This window comes from Mustelus asterias, chromosome 7 (assembly GCF_964213995.1).
Source record: "Mustelus asterias chromosome 7, sMusAst1.hap1.1, whole genome shotgun sequence".
NCBI classification, from domain to species: domain Eukaryota; kingdom Metazoa; phylum Chordata; class Chondrichthyes; order Carcharhiniformes; family Triakidae; genus Mustelus; species Mustelus asterias.
In genome coordinates, this window is record NC_135807.1 from 24,492,629 (window position 1) to 24,518,140 (window position 25,512).

The window sequence follows — 25,512 nt, forward strand, 5'->3', positions numbered from 1 at the left end:
GGTGTGTGCGGTGGGGGAACAGTAGGTCTTAACCAGCAGGAAGCTTAACTTTTTCAGCTTGAAACCTTCATGTGTTCATAGTCAATGTTGAGAACTCCTAGGGCTTCTTCCACATAAATGTGTATATATCTATGTCCTCTTCTTTGAAGGGCCTATCTTGTCAGTAGGTAATGTATGAGTTGTTGATTGATATATGACACTCTGAAAAGAAATATATTGAACTATATAACCTGACTAGTCTATGAGCCCTCTCACATTAAATGCTAGTTCCAAATGTTGAAGAGGAGTTTGCAAGTGTGATTGTGTTGGGTTCAGAAAGGCATTAGATCTCCAAATTCAGTGCTAAATGCACAGTCTTACCTGGAAAGACCACAAGGATATGATTAATGTGGGAAGTGTCGGACTAGTGTAGTAGTGGGTACTTTTCTGAGGTGATTCTAGTGCATGGTTGGACCAACATAAATGAATCTTTATCTGTATATAACAAACATTGGGCAGGATTTTCCAGCCGTGCTTGTCCCAGGGCCGGAAAATCCCACCCGAGGCCAATGGAACTTTGCACGGTCCATGTCCTGCAGGCTACGATTCCCATGATGGCGGGAGGGAAAAATTCCACCTAGTATGTCAGATTTTGGAGTATTTGTTGTTGTCACTTGGTGCATTGTTGGATAGCAGAGAGCAGAGATCCCTCATCTTGAGCGTTTTCTTTCTTCAGGGGAGAAATCATTTTGTGCCCAATTTCATTTGTCATCCATTTGTGCGGCATAACAAAACACATCTATAACTATCTTTCAATCTGTGGTAAACATAACTCAATTACAGGGCCAATTCAGAAAATACAGTTCTGTTAATTATAATTTATAGCATTTCTTCAGAAATGAGTTGCAGTATTGGCATGTCCAAACTGTGACTGATGGACTATATGCACCCTCTGATTCCAAACAATCCACCCGACACAACCAAGACAAATTGGGCCTTGATTTACTCATTGGTATATCTTATTTAATTTCATGACTCTGGAGCCTTGGAAATAGATGTTCTCTACAGTGCGACCTCATTAACGCACGCATCGTAAATCAGAACACCAAAATTTGCTGGTCTTCTCAGCCTGAAAATATGCAAGTTAATGATAGCACGGATTTCAGCTTTATGTGGCCAGCGACGTACTTTCACACATATCTAAGCAAGTCCACAGAAAACAAAACAAAGAGCCCGAATGCTCCTTTTCTAATGCATCAACGTTAAAGGAATTCTCTAATGTAATTCAGAAACATGAATCTTTACTGTGCTAATTGCTAAGCTTGCAACAAAATACAAAGAGAAATCATAGCCCAGTTCACGCACAAGCACCAAATCAATAATTTTGTTCAGTGAAGAGGGAGCAGGTCTGTTTCAGCGTCACCTTCTTCATTGTTATCACTTCAAACTCATTAGTCATGAGTGGAAAAAGTACAAATTACTGATGGTTGTGTATTGGAATTCGGTAGCATGTCAGCAAGCCACATGACTTACTGTGCCTGCACTGGCTTGCTGAAATAATTACTTTATTCACTTTTCCCATTTCATTTTAAGAAATGTATTCATGACATTTTAAAGCTGCATTGGATTATGTTTCCATTACTCTTTTCATAAGAGTTTTCTACCTGTTAAGAATTCTAACGGACCCACAATACAACTTTGATAATTTATGTCCCTTACTTATCCATAGAATCCCTACAGTGCAGAAGGAGTCCATTCAGCCCATCAAGTCTGCACCAACTCACCAAAAGGGTATCTTACCCTGGCCCTATCTCTGAAACCCACCACATTTACCATGGTTAATCCATCTAACCTACACATCTTTGGACACTAAGCGGGTACAATTTTGTCTTTTAAAAAGTATTAGACAGCTACATGGGTAAGATGGGTATGGAGGCATATGGGCCAAATGCAGGCAATTGAGACAAGGGGCGGCATGGACAAATTGGGCCGAAGGGCCTGTTTCCATGCTGTAAACCTCCATGACTCTATAATTGGGCATGGCCAATCCACCCAGCCTGCACACCCTTGGACTATGGGAAGAAATCAGAGCACCCAGAGGAAACCCATGCAGATACGGGGAGAACGTGCAAGCTCCATACAGACAGTCACCAAAGGCCAGAATCGAACCTGGGTCCAGTGGTAATAGTTTCCCCTATTTATCTTATGAGTGCCCCAAATCATTTTGCATAATTTCAATAGATCGCCATGCAACTTGCTGAAATAAAATTTGGTGAATGCACTGCTTGTAGTTTCTGACAAGTTTAGAAAAAGACTTTCAAAATGGTGAAAAACATGAATAAGTGACTATGTCACTGGACCAGCAATCCAGAGGTTTAGACTGATAAAACGGGCAATGAAAGTTCAAATCCTATCAAAGCAGTTTTAGAATTTGAATTCAGCTTGGCAAAAATGATCTGTAGAATCAATAAAGCATAAAATGTGACCGTAACTCTACAGATTACATCGGATACACAGCAGAGAAACAAACTATTCAGCCTAACCAGTCCATGCAGGCAAACCCAAATCCATACCTTGCTTGCTCCAAAAGCTGAATTCAAAATCCAATTGAATCCAATTCAAGGTCCCTAGAGAGAGACAAACATGATCCAAGTTGATACGATAAGGCATTGCACCCCATCTTGAGCTTGATCTTAGCCAAAAAGGGTTCTGCTATCATAGAACCCCCTGCAGTGCAGAAGGAAGCCATTTGACCCATCAAGCCTGCACCAACAACAATCCTAACCAGGTTCTATCCCTGTAACCCCACATATTTATCCTGTTAATCCCCCTGACACTAAGGGGCAATTCAGTTTAGCCAATCAACCTAACCCACACATCTTTGGAGTGTGGGAGGAAACCAGAGCACCAGAGGAAACCCCCACAGACACATGGAGAACATGCAAACTCCACACAGCCAGTCACCCGTGGCCGGAATTGAACCCGGGTCCCTGGCAGTATGAGGCAGCAATGCTAACCACAATGCCACCATATCACCATTCTTGTAACTATTCTCTACACCCTTTCCAATTCCTTTATATGCTTTGTATATTATGGTGAACAGAACCACACATGGTACACTTTAAGTATGGTCTAACCAAGGTTTGATACAGATCTAACATAACTTACCTGCTTTCAATTCCAGTGTTCTAGCAATAACACCTCCTCTGAGACTGTCAATTCGAACTGTCCATATATGAAATTTCACTTCACAACCATGTGGCTCTTGTCCAAAAATAGATGTGTTCATTTGAGTGGCATTCACCTGTGAATGGCACCAAACACATACATTTGTGACTATCTCACAGTTCTAAATTAACACAGGCTGTTTTTAAAAGCATGGTTACAGATCTGCTTTGCAGATCAATACTGTATGCGGGCAAAGAAAGAACTAACTCCTACAAGCTATATTAATACAGAGACAATAAAAATAGATTAATTTGTACACAACCCTGTCCAGTCCCCAATACAAATGTGCATTTTGTTCAGAAATAATAGGAAGTTCAATAGATCCACAAAACACATATTTTATCAGGTGTGACTGTGAAGCTTTTTTCGTTAAAAAAGAGGTTTATTTTGAAAAGCTCATGTGTCAAAATAAAATTGATCATCTGTGGCCTGAACAATAAAAATGAATAAAAATATGCATAAATAGCAAATTGCTGGCAACAACTGGGTCAAAATACCCAATAATATTCAGATAGGAAATCTGATGGAAAAGTGCAAAACCAAAACAATAGCTTAAATTTTTATGGCACTTTTGACAATGTAAATCATCTCCAGGCACATCACAGGAGCATTATTATTATTATTAAAATGTAATCGCGAGCCAAAGAGATGTTTGGGCAGATAAAAACGCTAGATTTCCAAAAGTATCTTAAAGAAGGAAAGAAATGTAGGTTCAGGGAGGCTTAGGGTCTTGACAGCTGATGGTCAACTAAGGCGCCCCCTTTAATATCAAAGATGCAGGAGAGTCCAGAATTGGAAGAGTGCGGATATCTTGGAAGGTTGTGTGTAGTCCATTGAGATAGGGAGAGGCTCGGCTCGGATAGAGTATTGCATTCAATTCTCGTCACCACATTACAGGAAAGATGTGGAGGCTTTGGAGAGGATGCAGAAGACATTTACCAGGATTCTGCCTGGATTAGAGGGTATGAGGAGGCTGGACAAACTAGGGTTGTTTTCTCTAGAGCGGCAGAGGCTGAAGGGAGACCTGATAGAAGTCTATTCAATCATGAGAGGCATAGATAGGCTTGACAGTCAGAATCTTTTTTCCCCAGAGTTTAAATATTTAATACTAGGGGGCATGCACTTAAGGTAAGATAGGGAAAGTTCAAAGGAAATGTGAGGGGCAAGTTTTTTACACAGGGAATGGTAGGTGTCTGGAATGCGTTGCTAGGGGTGGTGGTGCAGGCAGATACGATAGGGGCATTTAAGAGGCTTTTAGATAAGCATATGAATATGCAAGGTATAAAGGGATATGGACCAAGGGCAGGCAGAAGGGATTAGTTTAATTTGACATCATGTTCGGCACAACATCGTGGGCCAAAGGGTCTGTTCCTGTGCTGCATTGTTCTATGTTCTATGTTCTAATTGGAAAATAAGGATGAGAATTTTCAAGCTGAAATGTTGCTCACCCGGGAGCCAATGTACATCAGTGAGCATAGGGGTGATTGTAGGGAGTTAGGAATATGTGAATAGAGTTCAGAGTTGTAATTCATGGAGGGTGAAAACTGGAAGGCTGAATAGCTGTGCTTTGAAATACTCAAGCCAAGATGTAGCAAAGTCATGGAGGAGGGTTTCAGCAACAGACAAGCTGAGGCAGGAGTAGAGCTAGACAATGCTATGGAATTGGAAACGGGTGATGAAATAGATATGTGGTCAATTGCTCATCTCAGGGTGATAGATTACCACCAGAGTCATTCTACGGAAGGGTAATGTAAGCTGGACTCCAGTTTTTGAACTTCTTTATTGAGGTATTAATAATCTGCATGTATCATATTTTATTCCAACTCATCAGTCAGATCATTGTGATTGAATTTGACCCATTTTAAGGTGAATGGGCTATGATAATGATCATAATAGCCAGAAAAGGAGATCAAAGTTTATTGCAAAGGAAAAACTTGGCATTGTATAGAATGTGCAAGGAAACCTAAACTGTCTGGAATTTAACAGGAGCATTATTCTATTATAGCAGATAGATCATGGCAGTAACCCAAAGCAAAGAATGCATTTTGTTAGTGATCTGATTACTTACTGCATAGTCAATGACTTGAATTCAAGATAGACATCTCAAAGTACAGGTACAATTGATTTGATAGGGCTGTCATTGTTTCTATTCTTCTCCAAGTTTTGTTTGTTAGCGCTCGTTATGTGACACTGCTTTTAGTGATTGTTTTTGAGTCTGTGTTGTTTGCAACTCAGTGTCCCAAAACATTCTCAGAGCCACTCCTGCTTTCCCGCTGTAACTTATTGAGAATTGTGGTGGAAATACTGTTTTACACAGAAGGTTTTTGAATTTCAAGATTTTGATGAACGAATCACAGCTCCAGTGACCCGGGTTCAATTCCAGCCTTGGGTGACTGTCGGTGTTCCCCCTGTGTCTGCATGGGTTTCCTCCGGGTGCTGCAGCCTCCTCTCACAGTCCAAAGGTGTGCAGCGAAAACAGAAAAATCTCAGCAGGTCTGACAGCATCTGTGGAGAGAGAGTAGAGCTAACCCTCTCTCCACAGATGCTGTCAGACCTGTTGAGATGTTCCAGCATTTTTCTGTTTTTGTTTCAGATTCCAGCATCCGCAGTAGTTTGTGTTTACCAAAGATGTGAAGGTTAGGTGGATTAGCCATGCTAAATTGCCCCTTAGTGTCCCAAGGTTCATCATGGTAAATGTGTGTGGTTACGGGGATAGGGTGGGAGAGAGGGCCTGGATAAGATACTCTCCTGCACTGCAGGGATTCTATTAAAAAAAGAATGGTAGAGCAGAATCAGCTCTGAAGAAATTCCTGTCCATTGCTCTTTTCCTTGATATGGAGAGGCTTAACGTCAAACATACCTCTCCAACATATTAACTGAGAAAAAATAAATTGTATTTATATAGTGCCTGGTCCCAGGATATCCCAAAATAATTTACAGTCAGCTAAATATTTTTTTAAGTATGGTCACTTTTGTAAAGCAAGAAATCATAGAAACCCTACAGTACAGAAAGAGGCCATTCGGCCCATCGAGTCTGCACCGACCACAATCCCACCCAAGCCCTACCCCTACATCCCTACATATTTACCCATTAATCCCTCTAACCTACGCATCTCAGGACACTAAGGGCAATTTTTAGCATGGCCAATCAACCTAACCCGCACATCTTTGGACTGTGGGAGGAAATATGCTACCAATTTTCACACTGCAAAGTCTCGGACAGCAATAAGATAATGGCCAGATGATTTGCTTTCGTGATGTTAGTTGAGAAATAAATATTTGCCAAGGTACCAGGAAATCTCCTCTGCTTTTTGAAATAATGCCACGAGATCATTAGCATCCACCTGTAGAGGGCAGTCAGGGCCTCAGATTAACATTTAATCCGAAAGGCAGCACTCCTGAGTACACCGTGAAGTACTGGCCTAGATTTTGAGTTCACGTCTCTTCAGTTGGTCTTGATCTTCGACTCTCTGACTGAGGCGAGTGATCGCTGTTCACATAGTCCTAACTTTGACAAATTTATTTCCCATCATTGTACTAACTTAGCAAGTCCAAGCAGGCAACATCTCTGGGCCAGCAAAGTCAAGCTGGCATATTTATAATGTCTTTCATGACCTCAAGGTGTTCCAAAGGGCTTTGCAATGAATTATTTTTGAAGTGTAATCACGGTTGTAATATTGTAATGTAATGCTGTTAAGAGAGTCTGGTCATGAGTATATTACTTGGGGAAAATTACATCCTGCACACAGACTATCTCAAATACTTAAATCTAAAGTAGTTTCAACAACTGGATCTCTGATTCTTGATTCCCAACTACAATTAGAAGCATGTTTATTTTGAAAGTGCTGATAGAACATTGACGTGAAATGTTCATCAGTGCCCAATGCAGAAGAAAACCTGTATCTATGCGCAAGTTTCTTCATAACAACCCCAGTCATTGACACATTTAGCATTGGACAAGTGCTAAATGCTACAGAGGAGGTCCCAATAGTTGCCTGGCGACATGGGAGTTGGGAGGGGGGAGGGGGTGGAGATAGGGTGAGGGTGTTGGAGGGAGAGATTACCATAGAATCCCAACAGTGCAGAAGGATGGATCAACACTTTTTGTCCGTGAAGGGCCAAGTCCCACAAACTGTTTCTTGGCTGGAGACTAGCATGTGGTCCAGGAAGATTTAAAGACTAAATTAGGAAATTAAGGATCGAAAGGAGCATTGGCAGCATTGATAGATCGGTGGTCTGATGGGTGTGTTGTCATTCAGGATGTGCTCAGAAACGTCTGAAAGGGCTTCTTATTGAAGGAAGGAATTACGATTGTGAGATGAGTATCCAACATATGATGCTATTGTGTTTTCAATCCGATGAATTGAATTTATTTGTAGTTCTATTCTCTTGTGGATGTTCCACTTCATAGTTCACAAGTCTGATTAAAGGAGCTCTGCTCCCAGATTGATGAAGTGCCACAGCACTGTTTTCTCAGTTACATATGAATGGCATTCTTGAGGACTTTTCACTCTTGTAGTATATTTCTGATTGACAGATTTGGTAGGGTTCGCTGCTTACATGGATGGAATATGGTTTTCGTCCAATTAGAATAAGCAAAAATATCAGACATCATTTCCTTTTTTTTTTGTAAAGCATACCTCAAGCAAAATACTTGAAGTTATGTGGCCTACCACATGCATTAGGGATTTATCAAAGGCCCTTGCTATGTTTCTTCAAGCAGTGTTCATTGTTGGCAAATAAAATGCTTTTGAATAAGGGGAGGTTTATCAGGTTCCAACTGGAGACTTGTTCCACTTTGAGTAGAGCTTTCTAACAATGAGGAAATTTGCCTGGACAGGGGTTATTTTCTTTGGAATACACTAGGGGAGATTTAATTGAGGTGGATAAAATTATGAGGGTCCGAGGCAGAGTGGATAGGAAGGACCTATTTCCCTGAGCAGAGGACAATATCCAGAGGGTATAGATTTGAAGTAATTCAGAGAAGGATGAGAGGGGAATTGAGAATTTTTTTTTCACCCAACGGATAGTGCAGCTTTGGAATTCACTGCCTGAAAGCCTGGTCAAGGCAGAAACCTTCGTTCATTTAAAAAAATAGATCATGGATGTGCATTTGAAGTGGTATACATTACAGGTCAAGGGACCAACAACTATACAGACACATTGGGCCGAATGGCCTCCTTTATTGCCGTGAAATTGGTTCTGCATACCGCATATTCCTGCGCATCTAACCTTGGCTATTCAATTCCAATTGACATCATTGCGTTTCTATTCCTGATTTATAGCATGTAGTTTCAAAAATAAACATGTTATTTATTGTAATTTTCTCCTTGACTGCTTGAACTTGAATGACAATATGGTATCAATAATATTTCCTCTGTACTTTCCATTAATAAACGTTTTGAATTGCTGGTCCCAGTAATTGATTTAAAATATCTGAAAATAAATCTACAAGTCAGTCCCAGCTAAGGAAAGCTCAGTAGCTTTGATTAAGACACTTGAAGCAGGTTTGTGGAGTACTAACAAAAGAGTATTTTGTTGTGGGGCAGTTCTTAGTATTCAGAATACTGTGTTATTAACAGCATTGTATTTGTTTATCAGCAGCAGAGTATTTGGGGTGTAAACAGTGTAGTAATTTAGATGTTAGCATTTACTTTGGGTTATTAGCAGAGCATTATTTAAAGAGTATCAGTGTAATATCTTGTCTATTGTATCTGCAGCACATCAACAGCACATTGTTTAGGTACATTAACAGCATGCTATTTGGATGGTTATTAACAGCACAGTTTTGGGAGGTTGATTAACTGCATTTTTATTAGCAGGTTATTTTAAACCGTAGGAGATTTTATAAAAGAAATATTTTATGGGATATATGCATCACTGGCAAGGCAAGCATTTATGGCCCACCCCTAATATCCCTTGAACTGAGTGGCTTGCTAGGCTATTTCAGAGGGCAGTTAAGAGCCAAACACATTGCTGTGGATCTGGAGTCACACAGTGGCACAGTGGTTGGCACTGCTACCTCACAGCTCCAGGGACCCGGGTTCAATTCCTGGCTTGGGTCACTGTCTGTGCGGAGTTTGCACCATCTCCCTGCGTGGGGTTCCTCTGGGTGCTCCGATTTCCTCCCACAGCCCAAAGATGTGCGCGTTAGGTGGATTAGTCATGCTAAATTGCCCATTAGTGTCAGGAGGACCAGCTGGGGTAAATGCATGGGGTTATGGGAATAGGACTATGGGATTGTGGAGGGTGCAGACTTGATAGGCCGAATGACCTCCTTCTGCACTGTAGGGATTCTATGACATGTCACCAGACTGGGTAAGGTTGGCAGATTTCCTTTCCTAAAGGACATAAATGAGCCAGATGGATTTCTTTATAACAGTCAATTATAGTTTCATGGTGACCATGAACTAGCTTACAATTCCAGATTTTTTGTTAATTGAATTTAAATGCTACCAGCTGCCATGGTGGGATTTGAACCCATGCCCACAACATGAGTCTCTGGATTCCTAGTCCAGCAACAATACCGCTCCACCACCATCTCCGCAATGGTCCAGTGGGCATTATAACTAAACTGTTTTTGGTTTATTAAAAAGAAATGTTGAATTAAAATGTAAAAGATAGTCTGAAAAACATTACTCTTCAGTGCACCTTCCCCCACAAATTCTTACAACAGGAAGAAAAGTTAACCCTCGACATCATCTTTCAGATGTATTCAGCCTATTCTATATTTAATGAAACGCATGTTTGCTGAATTAGATTTTTCCTATTTAATTACTGTATTCCTGAGAAATACACCAATGCTTTTTACTAATGTTCCCTTTAATAAGTCAATTGATTTCTCCATGGGAAGAGGAATCGCAACCCATGAGAAGAAATACAAAACCTTACAAACTTACTTCATGACCAGAAGTTCCCATGACATTCAATGACATTACCATCACTAGATCCCCCACTATCGGCATCTCGGTGGGTTACCACTGATCAGAAACAGAACTGGACCAGCCATATAAATATGATGTCTACAAGAGCAGGCCAGAGCCTGGGAATTCTGCAGAGAGTAATCCTGACTCCCCAAAGCCTGCCCACAATCTACAAGGCACAATTCAGGAGTGCGATAGAATACGCTGTACTTGCCTAGCCAAGGACAAACAATAAGCTAAACACCATCCAAGACAAAACAGCCTAGTTGATTTACACCCTATCCACCACCTTCAACATCCACTCTCTCCACCACTGATGCACAGGACGGAGTGGGAATGGAGGGATACAAAAGAATGGTCTAGTTTGGACCAGGGAGCGGCGCGGGCTTGGAGGGCCGAAGGGCCTGTTCCTGTGCTGTATTGTTCTTTGTCTTTGTTATTTGTGTGTACCATTTACAAGTATGGTAGCACAGTGGTGGCCGGCACGGTAGTACAGTGGTTAGTACTGCTGCTTCACAGCTCCAGGGACCGGGGTTCAATTCCCGGCTTGGGTCATTGTCTGTGTGGAGTTTGCACTTTCTCCTCGTGTCTGCGTGGGTTTCCTCTGGGTGCTCCGGTTTCCTCCCACAGCCCAAAGATGTGCGGGTTAGGTTGATTGGCCATGCTAAAATTGCCCTTAGTGTCCTGAGATGCGTAGGTTGAGAGGGATTAGTGGATAAATATGTAGGGATATGGGGGTAGGGCCTGGGTGGGATTGTGGTCAGTGCAGACTCGATGGGCCGAATGGCCTCTTTCTGTACTGCAGGGATTCTATGATTCTGTGAAGTTGTGTTGCAGAAATTCACAAAGGCTCTTTCAAGAGGACCTTCCAAACCTGCAACTTCGACCACCTAGATGGGCAAGGATAGAAGACATGTGAGACGACCACCACCTGAAAGTTCCCCACCAAACCACACTATCATGACTTGGAACTAGATCACCGTCACTTCACTATCGCTGGGTCAAAAATTCTGAATTCTCTCCCTAACAGCACTATGGGTGTACCTACACCACATGGACTGTAGAAATTCAAGAAGGAAGCTCACCACCACTGTCTCAAGGGCAACTAGGGATGGGCAATAAAAAGTGCTGACCAAGCAGTGATGTTTACATCCTGTGAGAAAATAAGAAAAAGTAAATGCAGAACAAACATTAAAGTTTAATAATTAGTGTCACAAGTAGGCTTACATTAACATTGCAATGAAGTTACTGTGAAAATACCCGAGGCGCCACACTCTGGCGCCTGTTTGGGTACACAGAGACAGAATTTAGCCTGGCCAATGCACCTAACCAGCACGCCTTTCGGACTAATGGGAGGAAACTGGAGCACCCGGAGGAAACCCACGCAGACACGGGAGGATGTGCAGACTCCGCACAGACAGTGACCCAAGCTCGGAATTGAACCGAGGTCCCTGGTGCTGTGAGGCAGCAGTTCTAAGCACTGTGCCACCGTGCTGCCCCAATCCAAAGTAATTTACAATGGTGATGTGGTCCAATCGAAGGCAAATGACAGAACATAGTGAAGAATTAATTAAAATCATACAATGCTGAAACTACATGTTAACTTAGATATTAAGAGCAGGAATTGGCCACCCAGTCCCTCGAACCTGCTCCACCATTCAATGAGATCATGGCTGATCTGATTGTAATCCCAACTCTCCATTTTCACTGACCCCCCCCCCCCCACCCCACCGCCCGCCCCCGGATAACCTCTCACTCCTTTGCTTATCAAGAACATATCTACATCTGCCTTTAAAATATTCAAATATTCAGGGCGGAACTCTCCAGCCGCGCTGGTCTAAAAGATGGAAATTCCTGCCTCACAGTCAGGGGCGTTTCACATTTCCGCAACCCACCCATTAAAATTCCAGTGGCGGACGAGGTAGGAGAATTCCAGCCTCAGATTCCACCACCTTTTGAGGAAAGAGTGTTCCAAAGACTCACAAACCTCAGAGAAAAACAATTCTCCTCAGCTCTGTCATAAGTGGATGGCCCCTTATTTTTAAACAGTGACGCCTAGTTCTAGATTCTCTCACAGGAGGAAGCATTCTTTCCACATCCGCCCTGTAAGGACCCGTCAGGATCATATATATTTCAATCAGGTCGCCTCTTGCTCTTCTCCAGTGGTTACAAGGTTAGCCTGTCCAACCTTTCCTTGTAAGGCAACCTTCCCAATCCAGGTGTTAGTCTAGTAAGCCTTTTCTGACCAGCTTTCAATGCATTTGCATCCTACTGATGCATTGGGTTTCTGAATCAAAGATCATGTTGTTTCAATAAACACACCACATGTGACTAGGCTGAGATTCTCCTGTCTCGCTCGCCGCGGGATTTGTAGTGAGTGAGACAATTCAGCGGACCATTCAAAGATGCAGGTGGAAATTTCTGATCTTGGGGCCCGCACGGCTGTAGAATCCAACTCATAGAGTGGGATTTTACGGCCTCACTCGACCCGAGACCGGAAAATCCTGCCCGAGGTCAATGGATATTTCCATTGTCCACCCATCACCCGCTCCAATTCCGTGGCAGGCGGGGCGGTAGAATTCTGGCGGTAGTGTTGGAAAAGCCGAGGGGGGAAAAAAGCACTTACATCACACCTGTCATGACCCTGAAGTACTCACAGGGGCTGAAGTAATTTTGAAGGGTACTGGCTACTGGAAACAAGAATGTTGGAAATCAGTCAATTTGCCCACAGCAAGATCCCACAAAACTCTAAGCAGCTTCCAGCAAAATGAAACTTACAGCACTGACCAATCTGTTCTACTTATTTCAGATTTATGACTCAATGTATGTGCATTCAAAGCCTATTTCTAATTTCTCACTCAAGCATAATAAGCAGTTCCCAAAAGATTAAGAGATATCTTTTCCAGTCTATTGCCATTATTTCTTTAACTGGGGGAAAAAGAATAAAACCTTAAGTTTATTTCTATTCATTAAAGAACTCTGGATGTTTAATTTCAGTCAGAGGAAACTATGCACATCAATTAAATAATTCAACAGTTTTAGTATAAGATGGATCTCCTCCCATTAGCAAATTGAAAAAAAAATCCAGCAGGTGGTTTAATATTGCTGGGAACTTAACAAGGTAATTAAATATTCACTTTTTAATTAACATGCACCGTCTTTACTTAAGCTTAAGAAAATGCCTCTGGTTTGGAACTTCAATTTGCTCAGTAAATTTTCTTTTGCTTTTGGAATCAGAAACTTTTGCTTCTCCCTGTTCCTCTTATCTTTGTTGTACATGAAAGTAGCCACAAGGCACTGAAGCTCCTGCAGTTCAACATCAGTGGAGCTCAATTATCTTTCTACAGGGAACGTAATATAAATAATAGTTATAGTACACTGAATTCAAATTTAAGACGCTAATTCCTTTTAATCCTATTTCCTTATTGACTCTGTTGCACCTTCTAAAGTACAGCACATTCCAGTTGCGAGGCCTGGATAGAGTGGACGTGGAGAGGATGCTTCCACTAGTAGGAAAAACTAGAACCAGAGGGCACAACCTCAGACTAAAGGGACAATCCTTTAAAACAGAGATGAGGAGGAATTTCTTCAGCCAGAGAGTGGTGAATCTGTGGAACTCTTTGCCGCAGAAGGCTGTGGAGGCCAGGTCGTTGAGACTCTTTAAGACAGAGATAGATAGGTTCTTGATTAATAAGGGGATCGGGGTCATGGGGAAAAGGCAGGAGAATGGGGATGAGAAAAATATCAGCCATGATTGAATGGCAGAGCAGACTCGATGGGCCGAGTGACCTAATTCTGCTCCTATGTCTTATGGCCTTATGGTCTAATTGGCACTAACCCCCACCCAGCCCCCTGCAGCACTAAATTTTAGTTCATGCAAAACACTGCTGCCCGTACTACTCACCAAGCTTTCCTGTGCTCGATGATTTGTATTAGGTCCTGATTCAGAAATGCATTAAATATTATAATTATGTTCAAATCCTCTCCTGTGGTCTTTGACCCTCCCTTTCACCATAACCTCTTCCAGCTACATCTGTCCCAGAAATCTGCGCTCCTCCACTTTGGACTTCTGGGGAAACTTTGATTTCCATTGGCAGTTGTGCTTTCAGCTGCCTGTGCTTCTTCCCTAAACTTCTCCACCTTCTCTATCCTCTATCCTCCTTTAAGGGCAGCACGGCAGCACAGTGGTTAGCACTGCTGCCTCATAGCGCCAGGGACCCAGGTTCAATTCCGGTCTTGGGTGACTTGTGTGGAGTTTGCCCATTCTCCCTGTGTCTGTGTGGAATTCCTCTGGGTGCTCTGGTTTCCTTTCAGAGTCCAAAGATGTGCAGGTTTGGTGGATTGGTCATGCTAAATAGTCCAAAGATGTATAAGTTAGTTGGATTAACTGTGGTAAATGCACAGGGTGGGGAGGTTTGGAGAGTTGATGCAGAGATGGTGGGTTGAATAGCTGCCTTCTGCACTGTAGGGATTCTATGGTTCTAAAACACTCCTTAAAACATGTATCTTTGGCCAAATATTTGATCATCTGTCCTAATATTTCTCTGTGTGTCTGAGTGTCAAATCTTTGCTTGATAATGCTCCTGGGAAGTAGCTTAAGGTGTTTCATTACATTAGAAGTTCTATACAAATACAATACATTGTTATAATGGTCAGTTAAGATCCCTGGTGTTAAAGGGATGAATAATGAATGAGTAGCTTCAAAAGCTGGGCCAGTTCAGTTTAAAACTGGAAATCCCCGAGATATAGATAACAAAAGTTAGTGAGTGAGTGGGCGAGGATCTGGCAGATGGAGTATAACGTTAACAAATGCGAGGTTATTCACTTTGGAAGAAATAATAGCAAATTGGATTATTATCTAAATGGAAAGAAATTACAACATGCTGCTGTGCAGAGGGACCTGGGGGTCTTTGTGCATGAGACGCAAAAACCCAGTCTGCAGGTGCAACAGGTGATCAAGAAGGCAAATGGGATGTTGGCCTATATTGCAAGGGGGATAGAATACAAAAGCAGAGATGTCTTGCTGCATCTGTACAGGGCATTGGTGAGGCCGCAGCTGGAATACTGTGTGCAGTATTGGTCCCCTTATTTGCGGAAGGATATATTGGCCTTGGAGGGAGTGCAGCGAAGGTTCACCAGGTTGATACCAGAGATGAGGGGTGTTGATTATGAGGAGAGACTGAGCAGATTGGGTTTGTACTCGTTGGAATTTAGAAGGCTGAGGGGGAATCTTATAGAGACCTATAAGATAATGAAGGGGCTGAAAAGGGTAGAGATGGAGAGATTCTTTCCACTTAGAAAGGAAACTAGAACTAGAGGGCCCAGCCTCAAAATAAAGGGGGGTCAGTTTAGGACAGAGTTGAGGAGGAACAACTTCTCTCAGAGGGTGGTGAATCTCTGGAATTCTCTGCCCACTGAAGTGGTGGAGGCTACCTCGTTGAATATGTTTAAATCACGGATAGATGGATTCCTGATCGGTAAGGGAATTAGGGGTTATAGGGATCAGGCGGGTAAGTGGAACTGATCCACTTCAGATCAGCCATGATCTTATTGAATGGCGGGGCAGGCTCGAGGGGCTAGATGGCCTACTCCTGCTCCTATTTCTTATGTTCTTATGTTCTTATGTAAAAGTGAACCAGATATGTAAAGAGAGCAAATCTAGAAGTACAAAACTGGGTGAAACGCAGACTTAGTTTTATTAAGTTGTGGACGTTGCTGGCTGGGCCAGCATTTATTGCCCATCCTAATTGCCTTTGAATTGAGTGGCTTGCTTGGCCATTTAACAAATGCATGTGGGCTGGATCAGGTATAAGGATGGTAGATTTGCTTCTCTAAAGGATATTACTGAACCGTATGGGTTTATAATCACTTCATGGTCATTATTAGACTTCTAATTCCAGATTTCTATTGAACTCAAATTGCACCTTCTGCCTTGGGGAGATTCAAACCTGGGTCCCCAAGGCAATATCCTGCGTCACTGGATGACTAGTCCAGTGACAATACCACTATACCAACACTTCCCCCTTGTATTTATTTATGTGGATGATGTAGGATAGTTGGAAAAGGTGAACAACATGGGTGGTTCATGCCAGGATATAAATAGGTAAAGCCTGAAATGGGGAGGTGGTAGGATTAGTATTCTGGAAGGACAAGATCAAGTGAATTGTAGGTTAAGATGAGGAAGGCTTGACGTGATCATGTGACCAGTGTGGAACAGAGATCGGAAGGGCCTGCATTTGATGTCCGGTCTGTCTAGTTAGCTGAAGGATGCAATTTCAAAAGAAATATATTTCAAAATCAGTGGTAGATGTGACTCAGCATCACACATTATTGTGATACACACTGCAATTGGAAAGTCACAACCAGTTTGGAACCTTAAGTTCCACAGGCAATTGTTCCAAGTCTCAACATGCATATGCAGGGCGGCACAGTGGCCCAGTCGTTAGCACTGCTGCCTCACAGCGTCAGGGATCCGGGTTCGATTCCCGGGTTGGGTCACTGTCTGTCGGAGCTTGCACATTCTCCCCGTGTCTGTGTGGCTTTCCTCCGGGTGCTCCAGTTTCCTCCCACAGTCCGAAAGACAATATGGTTAAGTGCATTGGCCATGCTAAATTCTCCCTCGGTGTACCCAAACAGGCGGCAGAGTGTGACGACTAGGGGATTTTCACAGTGACTTCATTGCAGTCTTAATGTGAGCCTACTTGTGACACAATTAAACAAACTTCTTGATTTGTCCTCTTTCTTTGCTAGTCCCACTGTTATTTCCTGAATAGCATTTTCTCAACCAAGTTTTCATACAGGTTATAATGGAGAATTTAGTGTGTAAATATTTTAAAAGAATGTATACAGAACTGTCCTTGGCTTGTGAGAAGTAGATGGTTGAGCATCGCAGCCATTTTGATTTGAGATTCCGTTCGAGTTGACTTCAGTAGACAAATAGTCAATTTTGAATTTCCAGTAGAGTTTACATCAGCAGGCAAATAGTCAGTTTTGCGATTCCAGTTATCTGTAGTTTGGCAGAGAAGCCTCCCAGTTCTCCTTTCAGCTGCAGTCCAACTTGGCTGACTTTCATAGTCACAGAGAGAGAGATATTCCTGCAAAATTGATATTTTCAGGGTGTTGTCAGTGTTCTTGCTGGCTTTTTTCTGCTGTGTCAATACCTCCAGCAATTGCTCCCACAGAGCACACAAAATCAGACCACTGGGACAGCTTTTCAGCTGGCTTTTATCCCATTCTTTGCATATTCCAAGTGGAAAGGCGAATCCACAAAAATCTGTCTGGGTATTACACAGAAAATCTCTTAATGAGATGGCCATTACCAAAGATGGCAATTAGTTTCTGGATGCTTTTAGAAGTACCTTCTCTGCAAACAGTGTTTTCATTATCTCTTCGAGAATCATCCTGCATCAATTCAGCCAGTGAATTGTGTGTCCATTTTAAAAATAACACTCAGGTTTTATTTAAAGTCCAATATTTCCGCAGAAAATGTTTTTTTTTCCTGCATTATTATGACACAGCCTTTGGGCCATTTGAGACTGCTTCATCATTTAATAAGATCATGGCTGAAAGTCCCTATCAACTCCACCTCCCACATTATCCCGACTTCGAACCTAAAAATCTACCGACCTCTATCTTGACTATATTCAGCGATTGCAAGCCGCAACTCTCTGAGGCAGAGAATTTCAAAGATTCGCAATCCCTGGTGAGTGAAGAAATGTCTCTCCATTTCAGTTCTAAATGGCTGACATTGTGACATATGTCACAGATTTCTAGCTGGGAAACCATTTACTCATCATCTACCCTTTAAGAATTCTTTTTATTTTTCAATGATACCACCTCATTCTTCTAAATTCAGTGGGAATATCAGCCTAGTCTACTCAACCTGCCTTCAAGGAACAATCTCCTCATCCCTGGAACCGGTCTAATAAGCCTTTATTGCACTCACTCCAAGGCAAGTGTGCCCTTTAAAAAGTACTAAAAATACACAAGAAAGTATTTATACGCTAGCAGTTGAAGGTCCTTTCTCATATGGAAACTATAGGTGTGAATTCTCCAATCTTGTTCAACCCCGCCGCTGCTGCCAGTGAGAATGGGGAATTTGGAGCTCAGCCAAATCTTCATTCACTGCAGCGGGACTGGAGAATCCCAACCACGGGAGAGGTCGGAGAATTCCGGGCATTGTCTATCATCTTGCCGCCCCCGCAACTAAAGGTTGAGTTTGTGAGTTCACACAAATTCAAATCACAGGGCTCAGACAGAAAACACTGAAAGCATTTCTATTGCAGAAATGAAAATGCAATGAATAAAATTTAACACCCTATTCATGAGCCCACATTCAGTGCAAAGCATCCAGGGACCTTCTAAGTCTATATGGTTTACTGAAATATTCATGTCACATTTGCCTTGTAAACAATCAGCGCAACATTCTATTGGCTCCTAGCTCATTCTTGTCTGTTCCAATATTATGTAAGATTATTCATGGTTTTTTTTCCTTACGAATGGCACTTTACATTTTTTCATTCAATTCAATATACTATTGTTCTGCCTAATCCATAATTTCTAAGCAGCCTGTTCTAATGTCATTGGTGTTTGCCATCATCCAGAGAATTTGACTACAATGAGTTTCTAATCCAGGTTATTTATGTAAATTTGAAACAGTCCAGATTTCAGAAACTGGGCAGCATGGTGGCACAGTGGTTAGCACTACTGCCTCACAGCACCAGGGACTTGTCTGCGTGGAATTTGCACATTCTCCCCATGTCTGCATGGGTTCCTCCAGGTGCTCCGATCTCCTCTCACGTTCCAAAGATGTGGAAGTTAGGTGGATTGGCCGTGCTAAATTGTCCCTTTGAGTCCAAGGATGTGTAGGTTAGGTGGATTAGCCATGATAAATATGCAGTGTTAGGGGATAGGGATAGGGAATGGGTGGAGGGATGGTCCTGGGTGGAATGCTCTTTCAGAGAGTTGGTGCAGACTCAATGGGCCAAATGGCCTCTTTCTGCACTGTAGGGGTTCTACACTCAATAGATTTTAACTACAGTGACATAGCTTCTCTAATAACTATTCATTCTGTCTGCTCTGGACTTTTTAAAATTAAAATCCATTCTTTGCATTTATTCTGAATTCACAAAGCCTTCAGTTTAATTAGTAGGTTTTCATGTGGAACTTTGTCAAATGCGCTTTGGCAGTTGAGGTTCACCAAGTCAAAGGGTTTCCCAAAGACTATCTACCTCAAATAAATTCACAAGGTCAATCAGATAGGATTTTCCTCTTTTTAAAATCTTGCCTGTTAAGTTTGTCAAGTATAATGATCCCATTATTTTACATTGAATGGAACTAATGTTAAGGGGTATGTAGTTGTTTATGCCGACTTGATCACGCTTTTAGAATATACCTCCAATGCATCCAGTGACACCCATATGAATAACTGCCAATGTCTTAATAGATCTCCATCTTAGTCTCTCTCAGTACTCTTGGATTAGGGTTATCTCTCTCTCTGGATTTATTATCTCTGATTAGCCTGTCCAAGACTTCAATTGCATTGCTTTCCAGGAGCTGAAATCATTTGCTCATTTTATACATTGGTGCAATTAGCTCCAGGTAAATACTGATTTGGTTCTACACACATCAACACAACACCCAATTTTTTCCTGTCTGTTGCTTTCTCTCTGTGATCTTGCACTGTATCATTGCAGGTCAGAGATCTGGCTTTCAACTTCCAAAGCAGGGAAGTAGTCTCAGTTCAGGGAGCCTCTGCACCAGTACAGTTGAAATCAGAATTGTAGCAGAGTGGGAAAATTCAGTCCGTACTCCTTCCATTCAACATGCATCAATGTCATAACATAAAGGATTATTTTGCACTAACACAGGCATTGAATTGTAACACATAATTGTTTTTCATTGCATGCAGTTCCTGAACCATGTTCAATAATTAAGTGCAACACTCTAATCCCAGTGTGAAATTTCCCACCCATTGCTTAGTGCACTAACTATGTTCCTATTCTTATGGGACAATCTTGAACAAGAGGTCACAGGTATAGGTTGAGAGGCGGTAGATTTAAAACTGTAATGAGGAGGAACTACTTCATCCAAAGGGTGGTGAATTTGTTGAACTCGTTTCCCCATAGCGCGGTGGAGTCTGAATCGTTGAATGGTTTCAAGGAGCTAGATTTTTAGAGATAGATAGGAGATAGATATTTCTAATAGAAAAAGGGATAAGGGGAAATGGGGAACAGGTGGGGAGGTGGATTTGAGACCAGGGAGAGATCAGCCATGATCTGATTGAATAGCGGAGCAAGCTCAAAGGGCAGAATTTGCCTACTTCTGCTCCCAATTCTTATGTCTTCTGTCCTAACTAGGATGAATCTGCTGTTACTGCACCTGCTTTTGTCAAGTGTTTTCTTTGAGGTTGTATTTCTTTCGTTCAGAAAAAAAGTGACTGATTTTTATTTTAAGCTGTGAGAGAAACCCTAATCCAAAGACAGGCTTTCTCAGAATATCAGTTATCAGTAAAGTATCATTGCAAAAGGAAGATTAGAAACATCAGAACAATGGTGTTTCTTTTCTTTCAGACTAATGGATTTTAAACTTACATTTCCCAGCAAGAAAGCAAAATACTGCTGATGTTGGAAATCTGAAATAAAATGCTGGAAATACTCGGCAGTTCTGGCATCCGTGGAGACAGCAACACTTAGCAAGTCCTGAAAGGTCATTGATCTGGAATGTTAAGTCTGTTCCTTTCTTCACAGATACTGCCAGACCTGCTGAATATTTCCAGCAGTTTCTGTTTTCAGTTATGTTTTCCAGTGTTCTAGTTTCCTCAATTTCCCCTTTCTTGTGGAAACAGTTGAGCTCTGCTGTTTTTCTTGAGGCAGCTCTTTCACTTATACCTGTTTCTGCAGCCTGTTTTAGCTCTACCAGGTTCCAACTTAGATAGAAATGCATTGGTGTTTACCTGAGGTGCTGATCTCTTTCAAAGAATGCTTTCTTAAATATCCAGGCATTTGGTTTCAAATGAAAAAAAGAGCATCCATTATTTCCCAATTACAAAATAAAATCTACAAAAAACGCAGACATGCGATGGGTTTCATCTGTCTATACCATCCAGTCAGCTAGAGTTATTACACATTAAAGTGCCTACAGATGAGCATTATGCACTCAGTTATTTATCACAACAAGCTCAGTCATACACACCACAAGATGTCACCATTGTGCTCTCTTTTAAGCTGGCCCCTGTAACTGTCTACTCATCGCAATCTTCCATTAATTCTTCCAGTGTTGCCAATTATTCCTCTTCAAAATTAGCCCTGCCATGTCATCTCGGCTTGTCACGTGGTCTTTTTGCAGCTGGGATCTCTGTCACCAGCTTCAGCCATAGGGCACATGTTTGGTGCCCATCACGTTCTTCGGTTGTCACATACCACTGACTGCACACAGGTCATTTCCTTTCCATTACCCACTTGTTGCTCACTGTAACATTCCTACGCTTTCCATACTTTCACCAGACCTGGGTCTCAGGACCATACATGTGCCAATAATTAGTAAAATGGCTGTCACTTATACTGTCCTTTTATACAGTAAGTGTTCAAACTGACACTTTACAAAGAGGGAGAAAGGGATTTTGAACAGTAGAAAAACATGAGAAATTAAGAAACAGAAAGTGGACCATATGGCCCCTTAAGCCTGTTCTACCATTCAGAGCAATTATGGCTGATCATCAGCCTTAAGTCCACTTTCCTGCCTTCTCCCCAAATCCCTTGATTCCTTGGGAGACCAAAGATCTGTCTATCTCAGCCTTAAATATACTCAATAACAAAGTATCCACAATCCTTTCAGATAGAAAATTACAATCATTCACAAATCTTTGAGTATAGATATTTCTCCTCATCTCAATACTAAATTATCTGCCCTTTACCCTCAGATTGTGCCCCCCATCCTCTCCTAGATTCTTCAGCCAAGGGAAACAACCTCTGTGTTGACCCTACTGATCACCTTCAGAATTTTGTGTTTCAATTATATCACCTCTCATTCTTCTTTACCTCACAGAGCAAAGGCTCAATTTACTCAACATCTCATCACAGGGACGGGCAACAAATATTGGCCTAGCCATTGATGCCCACTGTCAAAAAAAATAAATCAAAGTACAACCTTCTCAGCCCAGGATCCAATCAATCTACTTTATTTTCCCTGCACCACCTCTAATGTAAGTATTTCCTTCCTTAAATATGGAGATCAACAGTGCACAAATATTCCAGCTATGGTCTCACCAAGGCCCTGTACAGCTGCCTTATTCTTGTACTCAAATTCTCTTGCAATAAAGACCACAGTACCACTTCCTTCCCTAATTGCTCGCTGTACCTGCATATTAACTTTGTGTTGCATGTATGAGTACACCCAGACCCCCCTGAAGGTCAACATCTCCAAGTCACCACCTTTTAAAACATATTGTGCTTTTTTGTTCTAATGATCAAACTTCCTGTAATGACTTTAATCTGGCCATTGAGGTTGGCCTATTGGAATATGAACTCCCTGATTAAGGAGTTTCTGTGCCCGTTGGGCACTGCAGGGATGGGGGAGCATTATCGACCCCTTTAATCACATTTTAATTTGATGTTTTAAGTTTCCTTTGTCTTTTATTTCGGGCGGTTCCCCTCCTTTTAGGGAGCTGTCCTTTTTGGGTTGTCCTTAAGTTAGTTTGATTTCATTTATTTGGTTTAACACAAAAGATGTCGCTGATTATGGAGTCAATTGATGGGTTAATTAGGGAGTCTTTTCCTTGTATTTAACCAGGAATGTCAGTTCCTTTGGGAACTCCCGAAGGTAGACTGCTGACTGATAGCACTCTGTGTACTGCTGTTGAAATTGTAAATAAAGGGATTTTGATGAAGGGACTTCTGCATCTGAAGACTTATTTCACTTCCCACATTATAACCCATCTGCCATCCTATTGCCCATCCACTTAACTAACTCTTTGCAGTGTCTTGATTTGACTTGACTTATTGTTGTCACACGTATTGGCGTACAGTGAAAAGTATTGCTTCCTGCATGCTATACAGACAAAGCATACTGTTCATAGAGTACAGAGAGGTGTAGGATAGGAGAGGGTGCAGAATGTAGTGTTGCAACTATAGATGGTGCAGAACAAGATCAACTTAATACAAGATAGGTCCATTCTATAATGTAGATCTTTGTGTCTTTTCGCAGCTTACGGTCCCATCTAGCTTTATGTCGTCAGTAAACTCGGATACATTACACTCCATCTCTTCTAAGTCATTAATCTAGATTGTAAATAGCTGACACCCCAGGACTGATCATTGTAGCACTCCCATTAGTCACAGCCTACTAACTTGAAAATGCCCCATACTCTCTGCTTCCTGCCTATTAACCAATCCTCTATCCATGTACATATATTACCATCAAATACATGAGCCCTTATCTTGCATATTAACCTTTTGTGTGGCGCCTTACTAAATGCTTTTGGAAATCCAAGTACACTACATCTACTGGCTCACCTTTATCTACCCTGCCAGTTACACATTCAAAAGCTCTACTAAATTTGTCAAATACAATTTCCCTTTCCAAAAAATCCATATTGACTTTGTCTGATCGAACTATGATTTTCAAAGTGCATTGTTAATACTTCTTTAATATTAGATTCCAACATTTTTCCGACAACTGAAGTAAGGCTAACATGCCTGTAATTTGCTGTTTTCTCTCTCCCTCTTTGCTTGAATGCAGGAGTAACATTTGCTATTTTTGAGCCAGTTGGGGCCTTTCTAGAATCTAGAAGGGCAAGATGAAGTGACCTGAAGACATGGTCAAAGCAAGTCTTGTTGAAAAGCTGGGGAGAACATTAGAAAAACAAAGGCATTTAGATAGATCCGAAGTCAGCATGGAATAGCTGGTTGACTGTGCAACCAATAAATGAGCAGAAGCAGCAGATGCGATTAGGTTAGACGGGTGGTTGAAAGCCGGGGCAGACATGGTGGGCCAAAGGGCCTCATTTTGTGCTGTAAAACTTCATGACTCTATGTACTAGAGGATAGATTTGGTAGCCTGAACTTTCAAGCTGAAACCTAGAGGCTGAGTGGGAGGATGCCACGAGACCATTTGTAATTGAAAATGATGGGCAAACAAAATGTAAGGCGGTACGAGAAGTGGACAGCAAAGTTTAGGTTGAGTGTGAACAAGTGTGAGGTGAAGCATGGGATGCCAGAAAATTGAGCATTGGCGTAATTAAAAAAAAATCACAACCCATAATTTGCTCGAGTTCATTTTGTGTTTTGAAGCCTTATTCACACAAGGCACCTCCCTACAAACCATCCTAGACCCTTAAATGAAAATTCAGTGCAGATCTCAGTGAGGATTTTTCTTTAAAAAGCAATGACAGGGCAAAGTAAGATATCTGGTGTATGCAGTTGAAAAAATGCAGTATTTGTGATCAATAAGTGGTTTGAAGGTCATCTCCATGTTCAAATTGCAACTGAGATCTGTGGAATATCAGCCCCAGACTAGCCTTTGCCTTTGTTGCTCCTCTGGAGTTTTTAATCAGCACGGTTTACAAAATGTAAATTGGAAATGTGCTCACTTACTCAAATTGCAAGAATTACATCTTTATTCAGCAAGAACACTACAGTAGTCAACACAATAAATTGTTACTATTAATAGCACATTTGAATTCAAAGACTTTGGGTTCAAGCTCTGCTTTGCTTGAACAAATAAAATAGGCAGCCAGATCAGTGCAAGGATGCCGCATTGTTAACGGTACCATCTTTTGGATGAGGAATTAAATTGAACATATTCATCAAAACCTAAGAGACCCTTGCTCAGCAGAATCCCACCTGGAGAAATCTCCTGACTGAAGGGACATAATTCCTCGAGAATACCCGATGGCAAGAGGTGATTCAGAAAAGGAGCCTAAATAAGGAAAGAATCCAAGGACCAATTCCACCTCTTGGAAATACCTGCTAAGTGTGTGGTCGGAGACGTGATGCTAGGATCAGGCTAATCAGCCATGTAAGGACCCACAGAACCCATGACCTATGACATGGAGTGGCTCTGGTTGGGAACTGGGTTGGGGTCGGTGTTGCGGTCAGGGAACATCACAGCGCATTTGACACCTAGCACAAAACCCATTTTTTGTTCTATGCCTGATTCTCCGGACCAATGCGATTCCTGTCGGGAGCAAGCAGACCTGGAGAACTGCGGCCATTGTTTCTCCCATCTTTGGTACATCTGCTTCAAAGAAGACAAATGTAACAGTGATACCAGTTCAGTTGGATGCAAAGAATCCCATGAAACAAACAACCTAAGAAAGAGCATGGGAGTTCTTCTTGCATTCTGGTCAATATTAATCCCTTAACCAACACCAACTAAACACATT

General features: G+C 41.8%; 1 protein-coding gene across 1 annotated transcript in view; it reads left to right on the plus strand.

Moving 5' to 3' along the window:
- adgrb1a (adhesion G protein-coupled receptor B1a) overlaps nt 1-25,512 on the plus strand; it is a 650,625-nt gene that overhangs the window by 39,314 nt on the left and 585,799 nt on the right. The gene's annotated exons all lie outside the window — the stretch shown is intronic.